This window comes from Schistocerca nitens, chromosome 6 (assembly GCF_023898315.1).
Source record: "Schistocerca nitens isolate TAMUIC-IGC-003100 chromosome 6, iqSchNite1.1, whole genome shotgun sequence".
NCBI classification, from domain to species: Eukaryota; Metazoa; Arthropoda; class Insecta; order Orthoptera; family Acrididae; genus Schistocerca; species Schistocerca nitens.
In genome coordinates, this window is record NC_064619.1 from 174842686 (window position 1) to 174857011 (window position 14326).

Here is a 14326-nt window from a genome sequence, read left to right on the forward strand (position 1 = left end):
ACACCCACAACCATCAAAAGGAAACGCAAAGTATATATATTTAAAAAAGCTGATAAAATGCTCTTAACGCCTTTTTAAGAGGCAGTCTTCACTCCTTCCGATCTCATTATGTACGTGTAGAAAAGTTGTGGAATATTTCCAAAGAGATAGTATCGACAGCAATTGAGAGATATGTTGTTTTTGTTGTGGTCCTCAGTCCTGAGACTGGTTTGATGCAGCTCTCCATGCTACTCTATCCTGTGCAAGCTTCTTCATCTCCCAGTACCTACTGCAACTTACATCCTTCTGAATCTGCTTAGTGTATTGATCTCTTGGTCTCTCTCTACGATTTTTACCCTCCACGCTGCCCTCCAATGCTAAATTTGTGATCCCTTGATGCCTCAAAACATGTCCTACCAACCGATCCCTTCTTCTAGTCAAGTTGTGCCACAAACTTCTCTTCTCCCCAATCCTATTCAATACCTCCTCATTAGTTACGTGATCTACCCACCTTATCTTCAGCATTCTTCTGTAGCACCACATTTCGAAAGCTTCTATTCTCTTCTTGTCCAAACTGGTTATCGTCCATGTTTCACTTCCATACATGGCTACACTCAATACAAATACTTTCAGAAACGACTTCCTGACACTTAAATCTATACTCGATGTTAACAAATTTCTCTTCTTCAGAAAAGATTTCCTAGCCATTGCCAGTCTACATTTTATATCCTCTCTACTTCGACCATCATCAGTTATTTTACTCCCCAAATAGCAAAACTCCTTTACTACTTTAAGTGTCTCATTTCCTAATCTAATCCCCTCAGCATCACCCGATTTAATTTGACTACATTCCATTATCCTCGTTGTGCTTTTGTTGATGTTCATCTTATATCCTCCTTTCGAGACACTGTCCATTCCGTTCAACTGCTCTTCCAAGTCCTTTGCTGTCTCTGACAGAATTACAATGTCATCGGCGAACCTCAAAGTTTTTACTTCTTCTCCATGAATTTTAATACCTACTCCGAATTTTTCTTTTGTTTCCTTTACTGCTTGCTCAATATACAGATTGAATAACATCGGGGAGAGGCTAAAACCCTGTCTCACTCCTTTCCCAACCACCGCTTCCCTTTCATGCCCCTCGACTCATATAACTGCCATCTGGTTTCTGTACAAATTGTAAATACCCTTTCGCTCCTTGTATTTTACCCCTGCCACCTTCAGAATTTGAAAGAGAGTATTCCAGTTAACGTTGTCAAAAGCTTTCTCTAAGTCTACAAATGCTAGAAACGTAGGTTTGCCTTTTCTTAATCTTTCTTCTAAGATAAGTCGTAAGGTTACTATTGCCTCACGTGTTCCAACATTTCTGCGGAATCCAAACTGATCTTCCCCGAGGTCCGCTTCTACCAGTTTTTCCATTCGTCTGTAAAGAATTCGCGTTAGTATTTTGCAACTGTGACTTATTAAACTGATAGTTCGGTAATTTTCACATCTGTCAACACCTGCTTTCTTTGGGATTCGAATTATTATATTCTTCTTGAAGTCTGTGGGTATTTCGCCTGTCTCATACATCTTGCTCACCAGATGGTAGAGTTTTGTCATGAATGGTGTAGTGGACTGACAAGGCAGCCAGTCCACAGAGACGGGTAGCCGAAAGGGCACGCGTACACACACGCCGTCTGGCGTTAAGTCTGGAACAGGATACGTGATGAATGTGATAAAGAAGAGAACGTAGCTACTAGAACACTTAACTTTTATATCGTTCTTTGGTATACAGCATTCTTGATGATACAAGTGAGACTATCTTGAGATACATGCAATGGTACAAATGGTTAAAGGCGCCTTGCTAGGTCGTAGCCATTAGCTTAGCGGAAGGCTATTCTAACTGTCTCTCGGCAAATGGGAGAAAGGCTTGGTAGTGTAGTCGCTAGCAATGTCGTCCGTACAACTGGGGCGAGTGCTAGTACGTCTCTCGAGACCTGCCTTGTGGTGGCGCTCGGTCTGCGATCCTGACAGTGGCGACACGCGGGTCCGACATGTACTAATGGGCCGCGGCCGATTTAAGCTACCACCTAGCAAGTGTGGTGTCTGGCGGCGACACCACATTCCTCCCCCGCAAATCGGCGGACGGTCGTGTGATAAGGCTTCCGCCCGCCGTGGGGAGGACCCCATGTAGACGTATGCGATGGGGTGGGGAGCCTAACAACAGGCGAGGCTGTGCCACCCGCACCCTGCCATTCGGTCCGAGGGGAGCTAGGAAACGCCTGAAAACCTAGTCCAGGGTGCACGTCAACATGCGGTGTATGCGCCCGTAATGAGACAGGAGGGGCCGTAGGGTCGAACTCCATTGCGTCGGGGTATCCGACGCGCGACGACATCTGGTCCGGAACGGGCAAGAGTTCCATGGCGGAGGACACCGTGTCACGGGAAGCGATCGGCGGCGCGTGACCCAGGGAGGCGCTGGGCGGCTGCAGCGAAGCGTCCACTGCGGGCGGCGCCGGCGGCGGCTGCGGCGGCGGTGGCGCGACGCCATGGGGCAAAATGGAAGGCATCGTCGGTAACACCTGGGGATGAGGCGAGCCAGTAGATGGGTCCCCAGGGCGCTGACCGGACGGCACCGTCGCTGAAAGCAGACGGGGAGCGGCAGAACCCGGGTGACGACAGAGGCGCAGCTGATTGAGATGCCGACGCACCTCACCAGAGGCCCCCAAAACCAAATACATCGCGCGGCCGAGGCAGCGAAGTATGCGCCCTGCGAGCCAACGCCGTGAACCTCGATAGTTGCGATAGAATAAAACGTCGCCTGGAGCAAAAGCAGGTGGCTGCCGCTGCACAGGAACCCAATGCGGTGGATGCAGCAAAGACATCAAGGTTCGATGAGGACGACCGTGCAACAACTCAGCCGGCGAGCGACCATCTCGGGGCTGAGAGCGATACGAAGACAAAAAGAGGAACAACGCGTCCTCCCGAGAATGCGACTCTTTCAACTTCAACATCTGTGACTTGAAAGTCCAGACCAATCGTTCAGTGGCACCGTTTGACTGAGGCGAAAACGGCGCGGATGTCAGATGTTGAATACCATTAGCCTTGCAGAATGACTGAAATTCTGCGGACAGGAATTGTGGGCCATTGTCGGAAACAATAGTCTGCGGAAGACCTTCAATGCAAAAAATAGCGGATAACGCTTGGATGGTGGCAGAAGACGTCGTGGAAGACATCCGGACAACAAATGGAAAATTACTGAAGGAATCGACAACAACCAACCATCGAGCATTCCAGAATGGACCAGCAAAATCTATGTGCAAGCGTTGCCAAGGGGAAGTGGCTTTTGGCCACGCAAAGAATTTCCGCGGTGGTGGGGATTGTTGTTCGGCACACGCCATGCAAGAGGAGCACATAGTCGTAATCGCAGCATCGATTCCGAACCAAGTACAGTGCTGACGAGCAAGTTGTTTCGTGCGCACTATACCCCAATGTCCTTGGTGAAGAAACCGTAAGACAGAGGACTGTAACGAACGTGGGACCACGACCCGAGACTGATCATTATCAGAACGCAACAACTAAACACCACGTCGTACAAAAAGTCTCTCCTTGTGAGCAAAAAATCGGCGAACCAACGGATCCTCGATCTGCGACTTTGACAAGGGCCATTGCGTAGCAACAAAACGCAAAACAGTAACAAGGACAGGGTCAGAAGCTGTGGCTGTAGCTACACGACGAAAATCAATCGGAAACGATTCGACCACGTCATCGGTTGCCGAGTCAATGAACATGCAAGCAAGTTCGGAAGAATTGAATGCTTTATACGCAGCAACAGGCAAACGGGACAACGCATCGGCGTTTCCGTGCTTAGCAGTGGACCGATACAAGATATCGTAGCGGTACTGCGAGAGAAAAATAGACCAGCGAATGAATTTCTGCGCCGTACGTGGAGGTACAGGCTTGTGCGGATGAAAAAGCGATGTCAAAGGTTTGTGGTCTGTGATGATGGTAAAGTGACGACCATACAAGAAATCGTTAAACTTCGTAACACCAAACACGAGAGCCAAAGCTTCTTTCTCTATTTGTGAATAATTGCGTTGCGCAGACGAGAGCAATTTTGACGCAAAGGCAATAGGGCGATCATGCGAACCATCTTTGTGCGCAAGCACAGCACCGATCCCGAAATCCGACGCATCTACCATCAACAAAAGGGGTTTCTGGGGATCGAATGGCGTAAGGCAAGTATTAGAAAGCAACGCCGATTTCAACTGGCGAAAGGCGCGTTCGCACTCCGTCGTCCAGACGAACGGAACACCTTTACGGCATAAGCGATGAAGCGGAGCTGAAATGGAAGAGGCATGGGGAACATATTTATGGTAGTAATTAATTTTTCCCAACACACTCTGTAGCTGCTTCACATTCTGTGGCGAAGGCAACTCCTGTATGGCACGGAGGTGCTCTGGAGTCGGATGTATGCCTTGGGCGTTGATGACATGTCCCAAATATGGTAAGTCACGAGCAAAAAACACACATTTGTCCTTCCTCAAGTGAAGACCATTTTGTCGCAAGACCTGAAATAATGTGCGTAGGTTGGCGAAATGTTCGGCTTCTGTCTTTCCGGAGATCACAATATCGTCCAGATAGTTCGCAGCAGTAGGGACCGACGCACAAACAGTTTGTAAATATTGCTGAAACAATGCAGGGGCGGATGCACACCCGAATGGCAGTCTTTTGAATCGGTACAATCCAAGATGCGTGTTAACCACCAATACTCGCTGGGATTCTTCGTCCACCGGTATTTGCAAGTACGCATCTGCTAGGTCCAACTTTGAAAAATACGTTCCCGGGCACAATTTGTCAAAAAGATCTTCCAGGCGGGGCAAAGGAAAAGTAGCAGTCACAAGTTGTGGATTCACAGTTGCCTTGAAGTCCACACAAAGTCTCAATTTTCCAGAAGGTTTTTGCAAAATAACTAAGGGTGATGCCCAGAGAGAAGCCTGCACACGTTCAATGACACCTTGTGATTCTAAATCGTTTAATGTTCTGGCGACCTCAACACGCAATGCGTGTGGAACATTGCAAGCTCTGAAAAATTTCGGTTGCGCGTTCACTTTGAGTTCCAAATGTGCTGCATAGTTCTTAGCGCAACCAAGGCCCGGTGCAAAAATGTCTGCAAATTCCTCACATAAACGAGAAACACTGTCTGAAGGCACAGTCTGATTCACTGATAGGACCCGATTGACTATAGACATGTTAAACAACTGAAATAAATCTAAACCAAACAAGTTCACTGACGAAGAAGAACGAAGAACGTAAAAAGACACAAGTTTTGTTTGTCCCTTGTATGTGGCAAGAAGAGTGCACTGTCCTAACACAGGGATAGCTTGGCCGGAGTAACTATGTAACTTAACATTTGCGGCACACAACGGAGGTGCGCCCAGTTGTTTGTACGTGGCGTGACTGAGCAATGAAACTGCAGCTCCGGTATCGAGCTGGAACGGTATCACTTGTCCGGCAAAGTCCAAATCTACAAAAAGTTTATTGTCCTGCTGACGACAAGAGCGACTGTTTTGTGCAACGTGAACAGACACTGGTACAGAATCACGTGCGACATGACGGGATTTGCGGCGACGTCGACGCACACTTTTTGTGGGACGAACACAGTCACTGTTAGCGAGAGGAACACTGGACGGGGTGGAATTAACTACATGAATGTCCATGGGCGAAGGTTCACGAGCCCGATTGCCCTTGGTGCGATTCCGGCGCGAAGCAAAGGGCCTGGAATGGTTGTGATTGTCTGATCTGAGCTTTTTCTGGCAAACACTTTGAACATGCCCTTTCTTATTACAGAAAAAGCAAATAGGCTGGCGTATCGGGCAATTCTCACGCGAATGTCTAGTTGCTCACCGCGGGCATGATTTCACTGCAGTTGCTTGCTTGCGCGGGACACGTGGCTGCGCGGACGTGTGCGAGGGCAGGTTAGCGTTCCGTGCAGCGGGCCCGGCGGGCCGGTTAATGTGACACACGGCTGGCGAAGTTGCAAATGATTCCTGAGCAAAGTCAAGTGTGTCTTGCCTATCCAATATGTCTATCACTTGTTGAAGGGAGGGATTTACTAGTTTCAAAATCTGTTCCCGTATGCGAACATCAGAAACGTTCTGTGCTATTGCATCACGCACCATAGTATCTGAATAAGGGAGGCCACAGTCACAATCAAATGCACACTCCCTAGTAAGTCCTTGCAAAGTTGCAACCCACTCCCTATTAGTCTGACCGGCCGTACGTTTTGTACGAAAGAACGTATACCTTTTTGCAACGCCATTTACTGTTTCCTTGAAATAGGCATCTAAAGCAGACAAAATTTCTTCGTATGACAGAGTTGCTACGTCGCGTCGGGGAAACAATTTCACTATCACACGGAAGGTGGACATACCGCCACACGAAAGCAAAAACGGCTGCCGCTCATTACCTTGAATTCTGTAGGCGGCTAGATGAAATCCAAATTGTTGGGACCATTCTCTCCAAGATTCGTTGGCTGCATCAAAACTACAGAAGGACGGTGCAACGGCGTGTTGTGGCTGCGGTATCGATGAAGCGGCGGCGGCCGCATCGTTTTGCAGCGCACGTTGACCCTGGACGAGCTGTCCCAGGGCATCCAATAACGCCTGCGTCTGCTGATTCTGCAAGCGATAAAATTCGGACAGTACATCTGGAGAATGTGGCGAAGCCATGACACAAGTAAATGGAAGCAATGAGAACGAACAAGATCCTGATTAATCCGCGTCGCCAATGTTGTGGACTGTTAAGGCAGCCAGTCCACAGAGACGGGTAGCCGAAAGGGCAAGCGTACACACACGCCGTCTGGCGTTAAGTCTGGAACAGGATACGTGATGAATGTGATAAAGAAAAGAACGTAGCTACTAGAACACTTAACTTTTATATCGTCCTTTGGTATACAGCATTCTTGATGATACAAGTGAGACTATCTTGAGATACATGCAATGGTACAAATGGTTAATGGCGCCTTGCTAGGTCGTAGCCATTAACTTAGCTGAAGGCTATTCTAACTGTCTCTCGGCAAATGAGAGAAAGGCTTGGTAGTGTAGTCGCTAGTAATGTCGTCCGTACAACTGGGGCGAGTGCTAGTACGTCTCTCGAGACCTGCCTTGTGGTGGCGCTCGGTCTGCGATCCTGACAGTGGCGACACGCGGGTCCGACATGTACTAATGGACCGCGGCCGATTTAAGCTACCACCTAGCAAGTGTGGTGTCTGGCGGCGACACCACAAATGGCTCTCCCAAGGCCATCAGTAGTTCTAATGGAATGTTGTCTACTCCCGGGGCCTTGTTTCGACTCAGGTCTTTCAGTGCTCTGTCAAACTCTTCACGCAGTATCTTATCTCCCATTTCATCTTCATCTACATCCTCTTCCATTTCCATAATATTGTCCTCAAGTACATCGCCCTTGTATAAACCCTCTATATACTCCTTCCACCTTTCTGCCTTCCCATCTTTGCTTAGAACTGGGTTGCCATCTGAGCTCTTGATATTCATACAAGTGGTTCTCTTCTCTCCAAAGGTCTCTTTAATTTTCCTGTAGGCAGTATCTATCTTACCCCTAGTGAGACAAGCTTCTACATTCTTACTTTTGTCCTCTAGCCACCCCTGCTTAGCCATTTTGCACTTCCTGTCGATCTCATTTTTGAGACGTTTGTATTCCTTTTTGCCTTCTTCATTTACTGCATTTTTATATTTTCTCCTTTCATCAATTAAATTCAATATTTCTTCTGTTACCCAAGGATTTCTATTAGCCCTCGTCTTTTTACCTACTTGATCGTCTGCTGCCTTCACTACTTCATCCCTCAGAGCTACCCATTCTTCTTCTACTGTATTTCTTTCCCCCATTCCTGTCAATTGTTCCCTTATGCTCTCCCTGAAACTCTCTACAACCTCTGGTTCTTTCAGTTTATCCAGGTCCCATCTCTTTAAATTCCCACCTTTTTGCAGTTTCTTCAGTTTCAATCTGCAGTTCATAACCAATAGATTGTGGTCAGAATCCACATCTGCCCCTGGAAATGTCTTACAATTTAAAACCTGGTTTCTAAATCTATGTCTTATCATTATATAATCTATCTGATACCTTTTAGTATCTCCAGGATTCTTCCAGGTATACAACCTTCTTTTATGTTTCTTGAACAAAGTGTTAGCTATGATTAAGTTATGCTCTGTGCAAAATTGTACCAGACGGCTTCCTCTTTCATTTCTTCCACCCAATCCATATCCACCTACTATGTTTCCTTCTCTCCCTTTTCCTACTGACAAATTCCAGTCACCCATGACTATTAAATTTTCGTCTCCCTTCACGACCTGAATAATTTCTTTTATCTCGTCATACATTTCATCAATATCTTCATCATCTGCAGAGCTAGTTGGCATATAAACTTGTACTACTGTAGTAGGCATGGGCTTTGTGTCTATCTTGGCCACAATAATGCGTTCACTATGCTTTTTGTAGTAGCTAACCCGCACTCCTATTTTTTATTCATTATTAAACCTACTCCTGCATTACCCCTATTTGATTTTGTATTTATAACCCTGTAATCACCTGACCAAAAGTCTTGTTCCTCCTGCCACCGAACTTCACTAATTCCCACTATACCTAACTTTAACCTATCCATTTCCCTTTTTAAATTTTCTAACCTACCTGCCCGATTAAGGGAGCTGACATTCCACGCTCCGATCCGTAGAATGCCAGTTTTCTTTCTCCTGATAACGACGTCCTCCTGAGTAGTCCCCGCCCGGAGATCCGAATGGTGGACTATTTTACCTCCGGAATATTTTACCCAAGAGGATGCCATCATCATTTTATCATACAGTAAAGCTGCATGTCCTCGGGAAAAATTACGGCTGTAGTTTCCCCTTGCTTTCAGCCGTTCGCAGTACCAGCACAGCAAGGCCGTTTTGGTTAATGTTACAAGGCCAGATCAGTCAATCATCCAGACTGTTGCCCCTGCAACTACTGAAAAGGCTTCTGTCCCTCTTCAGGAACCACACGTTTGTCTGGCCTCTCAACAGATACCCCTCCGTTGTGGTTGCACCTACGGTACGGCCATCTGTATCGCTGAGGCACGCAAGCCTCCCCACCAGGTCCATGGTTCATGGGGGAAGTTGAGAGATATATACCACATAAATTAATAAGTGATCGTGCTGATCCCCCATGGTACACAAAACTTCTCAGATCGCTGTTGCAAAAGCAGCGAAAAAAGCAGGCCAAATTTAAAAGAATACAAAATCCCCAAGATTGGCCAAGATTAACAGAAGTTCGAAATATGGCGCGTACTTCAATACGAGATTCTTTTAATAATTTCCACAACGAAATTCTGTCTCGGAATCTGGCAGAAAACCCAAACAGATTCTGGTCATACATAAAGCACACCAGTGACAGGACGCAATCAATACCTTCACTGAGCGATACAAGGGTGAAGTCACTGATTATAGGGCCACTAAAGCATGGTTAATAAACACGGTTTTCCGAAACTCCTTCACCAAAGAAGAGGAAGTAAATATTCCAAAATTCCAAACAAGAGCAACTGCCAAGATGAGAAACATAGAAGCATATTCTCGGAGTAACGAAGCAGCTTAAATCACTTAATAAAGGCAAGGCCTCCAGTACAGATAGTATACCAGTCAGGTTCCTCTAAGAGTATGCTAATAAAATAGCTCCATATTTAGCAATTATATACAAGCACTCGCTCACAGAAAGATCCGTACCTAAAGACTGTAAAATTGCTCAAGTCACACCAATGCCCAAAAAAGGAATTAGTAGTAATCCGCTGAATTACAGGCTTATATCACTAACGTCGATTTGCAGTAGGGTTTTGGAACATTACGAACTACCTCGAAGAAAACGATTTATTGACACACAGTCAACACGGATTCACAAAATATCGTTCTTGGGAAACACAAATAGCTCTTTACAGTCATGAAGTAATAAGTGCTATCGACAGGGGATGTCAAATTGATTCCATATTTTTAAATTTCCAGAAGACTTTCGACACCGTTCCTCACATGCGTATTCTAACCAAACTGCGTGCCTACGGAGTATCGCCTCAGTTGCGCGACTGGATTCGTGATTTCCTGTCAGAAAGGTCCAGTTCGTAGTAATAGACGGAAAGTCATCGAGTAAAACAGAAGTAATATCCGGCGTTTCCCAAGGAAGTGTTATCGGCTCTCTATTGTTCCTGATCTATATTAACGACATAGGACACAATCTGAGCAGCCGTCTTAGATTGGTTGCAGATGATGTTGTCATTCACAGTCTTGTAAAGTATTCAGATGATAAAAACGACTTGCAAAAAGATTTAGATAAGATATCTGTCTGGTGCGAAAAGAGGCAATTGACGCTGAATAAGGAAAAGTGTGAAGTTATTCACATGAATAATAAAAGAAATCGGCTAAATTTCGATTACACGATAACTCACACGAATCTGAAGGCTGTAAATTCAACTAAATACTTAGGGATTACAATTACAAATAACCTAAATTGGAACGATCACATAGATAATATTGTGGGTAGAGCAAACCAAAGACTGCGATTCATTGGCAGAACACTTAAAAGGTGGAACAGGTCTACTAAAAAGACTGCTTACACCACGCTTGTCCGCCCTATTCTGAAGTACTGCTGTGCGGTGTGGGATCCGCATCAGGTGGGACTGATGGATGACATCGAAAAAGTACAAAGAAGGGCAGCTAGTTTTGTATTATTGCGAAATAGGGGAGATAGTGTCACAGACATGATACGTGAATTGGAGTGGCAATCATTAAAACAAAGGCGATTTTCGTTGCGACGGGAACTTCTCATGAAATTTCAATCACCAGCTTTCTCCTCCGATTGCGAAAACATTGTATTGGCACCCACCTACATAGGGAGAAATGATCATCACGATAAAATAAGAGAAATCAGGTCTCGAACAGAAATATTTAAATGCTCGTTTTTCCCGCGTGCCGTTCGAGAGTGGAACGGTAGAGAGACAGCCTGAAGGTGGTTAATTGAACCCTCTGCCAGTCACTTTATTGTGAATAGTAGAGTAATGTAGCTGTAGATGGGAATGTAGATATCGTAGGGCCGGCACGGGTTGCAGCGACACAAGACGGAAGAGAACGCTGTGTTCCGCACTTATCTTACAATATGAAACTATTTACACAACCTCTTCGTAGGCTGGACTGACGACAATGACAAAAAAATCGCCAAGAAGGAATGTGTGACGTACATGAAAGTTGGTAGGCGTGTTTCTACATCTGAAAGATGACGTGTATTCGAATTTCGTGCTGGTCGCAAAAGGGTGGCTCTAGAAGCGCCACTATGAGAATGCAAATCAGGTTTCCTGTAAGTGCTCGCTGTAACGGTCGTGAGCGTCAGTTGACTTTGAGACTAGACGTGGTGATTTTATGTAAATCACTAATGTCTTTAAGGCAACAAAAACGCCTCACTGAGTTTGAACGAGGTCGGATATTAATACTACGAGAACCCCGAAGTTCCTTCTGAAATGTTGCAGAAAGACTGGGCAGGAAGCTAGCCACTGTGCGTAGGGTGCTGGCAGCAATGATCAGGAGATTGTACGGTCGCAAGAAGACCGGGCTCTGGACGTCCATGTGGTACTACCGAGAGGGAAGAGCATCGCGTTCAGCGTATCACTCTGGCGCGTCGAACTTCATCTGCAGTAGAAATCTGAGCAGCGGTTGGCACCACAATGACACAGCGAACTGTTACAAATCGGTTAGTTCAAGGTCAGCTCCAAGCCAGACTCCCTGCAGCGTGCGTTCCACTGAAGCTGATCACCGCCATTCGCGATTTCAGTGGTGCCAAACCGAGAGCTCACTAGAGGACACGGTGAACGTCTGTTGTTTATCTTATTAAAGGTGGTTCTGCCTCGGTGCCAACGACAGCCTGTGCTGGTTAGTAGAAGGCCAGTTGGGGGCCTGCAATCAACCTGTCCGCGTGTTAGACACACCCGACCTACAGCTGGAGTTACGGTCTGGGGTACGATTTCGCTTGACAGCAGTACTCTCGTGGTTATCCCACGCACCCTGACTGCAAATTTGTACGTCAGTCTGGGGATTCGATCTGTTATGCTACCATTAATGAACAGCATTACGGGTTGTGTTTCCTAACAGGCTAACGCTCGCCCACACACCGCTGCTGTAACCAGATATGCTCTTCAGCGTGTCGACATGATGTCCTGGCCTCCTCGATCACCAGATCTGTCTCCAGTCGAGCACAGATGGGTCATCATACGATGACAAAGCTAGCGCCATCCACAACCAGCATTATCCGTCCCTGTATTGATTGACTAAATTCAACGGGCATGGTACTCCATCCCACAAACCGACATCCGGCACCTGTACAACAACAGTACATGCACGTCTGCATGCTTGCATTCAGCATTCTGGCAGTTATCCTGGTAATTAATGGACCAAAATTTCACGTTTGTAATGGTTTATCCCGCACTTACATGCACCTCTGATCTTACACTATCAATCACTTAAACATGTTACACAGACGAAAGTATTTCCTAAATTTCATTACCCTACATTAATGATTTCTTTGGTATTGTGATTTTTTCTGTCAGTTTATTAGGCGGTAAATACGGAGTGCAACTGCTGACAACAGATGCGTGTACATAGCGAAACAGCCAGCCACCTAACAGTTTCCCTGACGTTTCAGTTTACCAGGGAGATGATCACGATGCTAATTAGACAAACTTTAGCGTTCATACTGACAGATCGTCATCTGGTAAATGAAGTAACTCAGGACCTATCACATTCAAACTAAAACGGTGCTAACCTTCCTCTAACTAACTTCAATGAGTTTCTCTCTTACTTGCTACCACCTTACCAAGTAAACAAAAACAGTGCAAAACCCCGGCCATGGATATAATGGCGAAGCCCTCAAAACTAACTGTGAGCAGGCCACTTCTTTAAAATCTACCCTTTAAATTTCCATTGTGCAAAAAGTGTATAACACGAAATTACGGCCCTCGACATAGACCTCAAAAATGAGGAATTTGCATAAATCTGAATGTGATTGATGCTGTCTTACTAGAATAAATTATTTGCAAATGATTTAGTATGACTGAAAATATCTCCCCGAAAATTGTTTAAATGCATCTAACTTGATATAGTAAAGACACCAAACAGAAGTGCTGATTAATTAAATGTTCAAAATTATTCGCAAACACATCAATTAACGACATATAAAGTCAACTACGAAAATCGTGACAATACTGTTTCCAAACTCAGGTGTACGTTTAAGTGGATAGCAGTGTCACTTGCCCATATATGTATTTAGTACTTGACAATATACATTCATATAAAGGACAATGATAATTCCATTCTATACAGGGTGTTACAAAAAGGTACGGCCAAACTTTCAGTTAACATTCCTCACACACAAATAAAGAAAAGATGTTATGTGGACATGTGTCCGGAAACGCTTAATTTCCATGTTAGAGCTCATTTTAGTTTCGTCAGTATGTACTGTACTTCCTCGATTCACCGCCAGTTGGACCAATTGAATGAAGGTAATGTTGACTTCAGTGCTTGTGTTGACATGCGACTCATTGCTCGACAGTACTAGCATCAAACACATCAGTACGTAGCATCAACAGGTTAGTGTTCATCACGAACGTGGTTTTGCAGTCCGTGCAATGTTTACAAATGCGGAGTTGGCAGATGCCCATTTGATGTATGGATTACCACGGGGCAATAGCCGTGGCGCGGTACGTTTGTATCGAGACAGATTTCCAGAACGAAGGTGTCCCGACAGGAAGACGTTCGAAGCAATTGATCGGCATCTTAGGGAGCACGGAACATTCCAGCCTATGACTCGCGACTGGGGAAGACCTAGAACGACGAGGACATCTGCAATGGACGAGGCAATTCTTCGTGCAGTTGACGATAACCCTAATGTCAGCATCAGAGAAGTTGCTGCTGTACAAGGTAACGTTAACCACGTCACTGTATGGAGAGTGCTACGGGAGAACCAGTTGTTTCCGTACCATGTACAGCGTGTGCAGGCACTATCAGCAGCTGATTGGCCTCCACGGATACACTTCTGCGAATGGTTCATCCAACAATGTGTCAATCCTCATTTCAGTGCAGATGTTCTCTTTACGGATGAGGCTTAATTCCAACGTGATCAAATTGTAAATTTTCACCATCAACATGTGTGAGCTGACGAGAATCCGCACGCAATTGTGTAATCACGTCATCAACACAGATTTTATGTGAATGTTTGGGCAGGCATTGTTGGTGATGTCTTGATTGGGCCCCATGTTCTTCCACCTACGCTCAATGGAGCACGTTATCAA

At 45.6% G+C, this 14326-nt stretch overlaps 1 protein-coding gene across 1 annotated transcript in view; it reads left to right on the plus strand.

Moving 5' to 3' along the window:
• Positions 1–14326, plus strand: part of LOC126263277 (uncharacterized) — an 881511-nt gene that overhangs the window by 507267 nt on the left and 359918 nt on the right. The gene's annotated exons all lie outside the window — the stretch shown is intronic.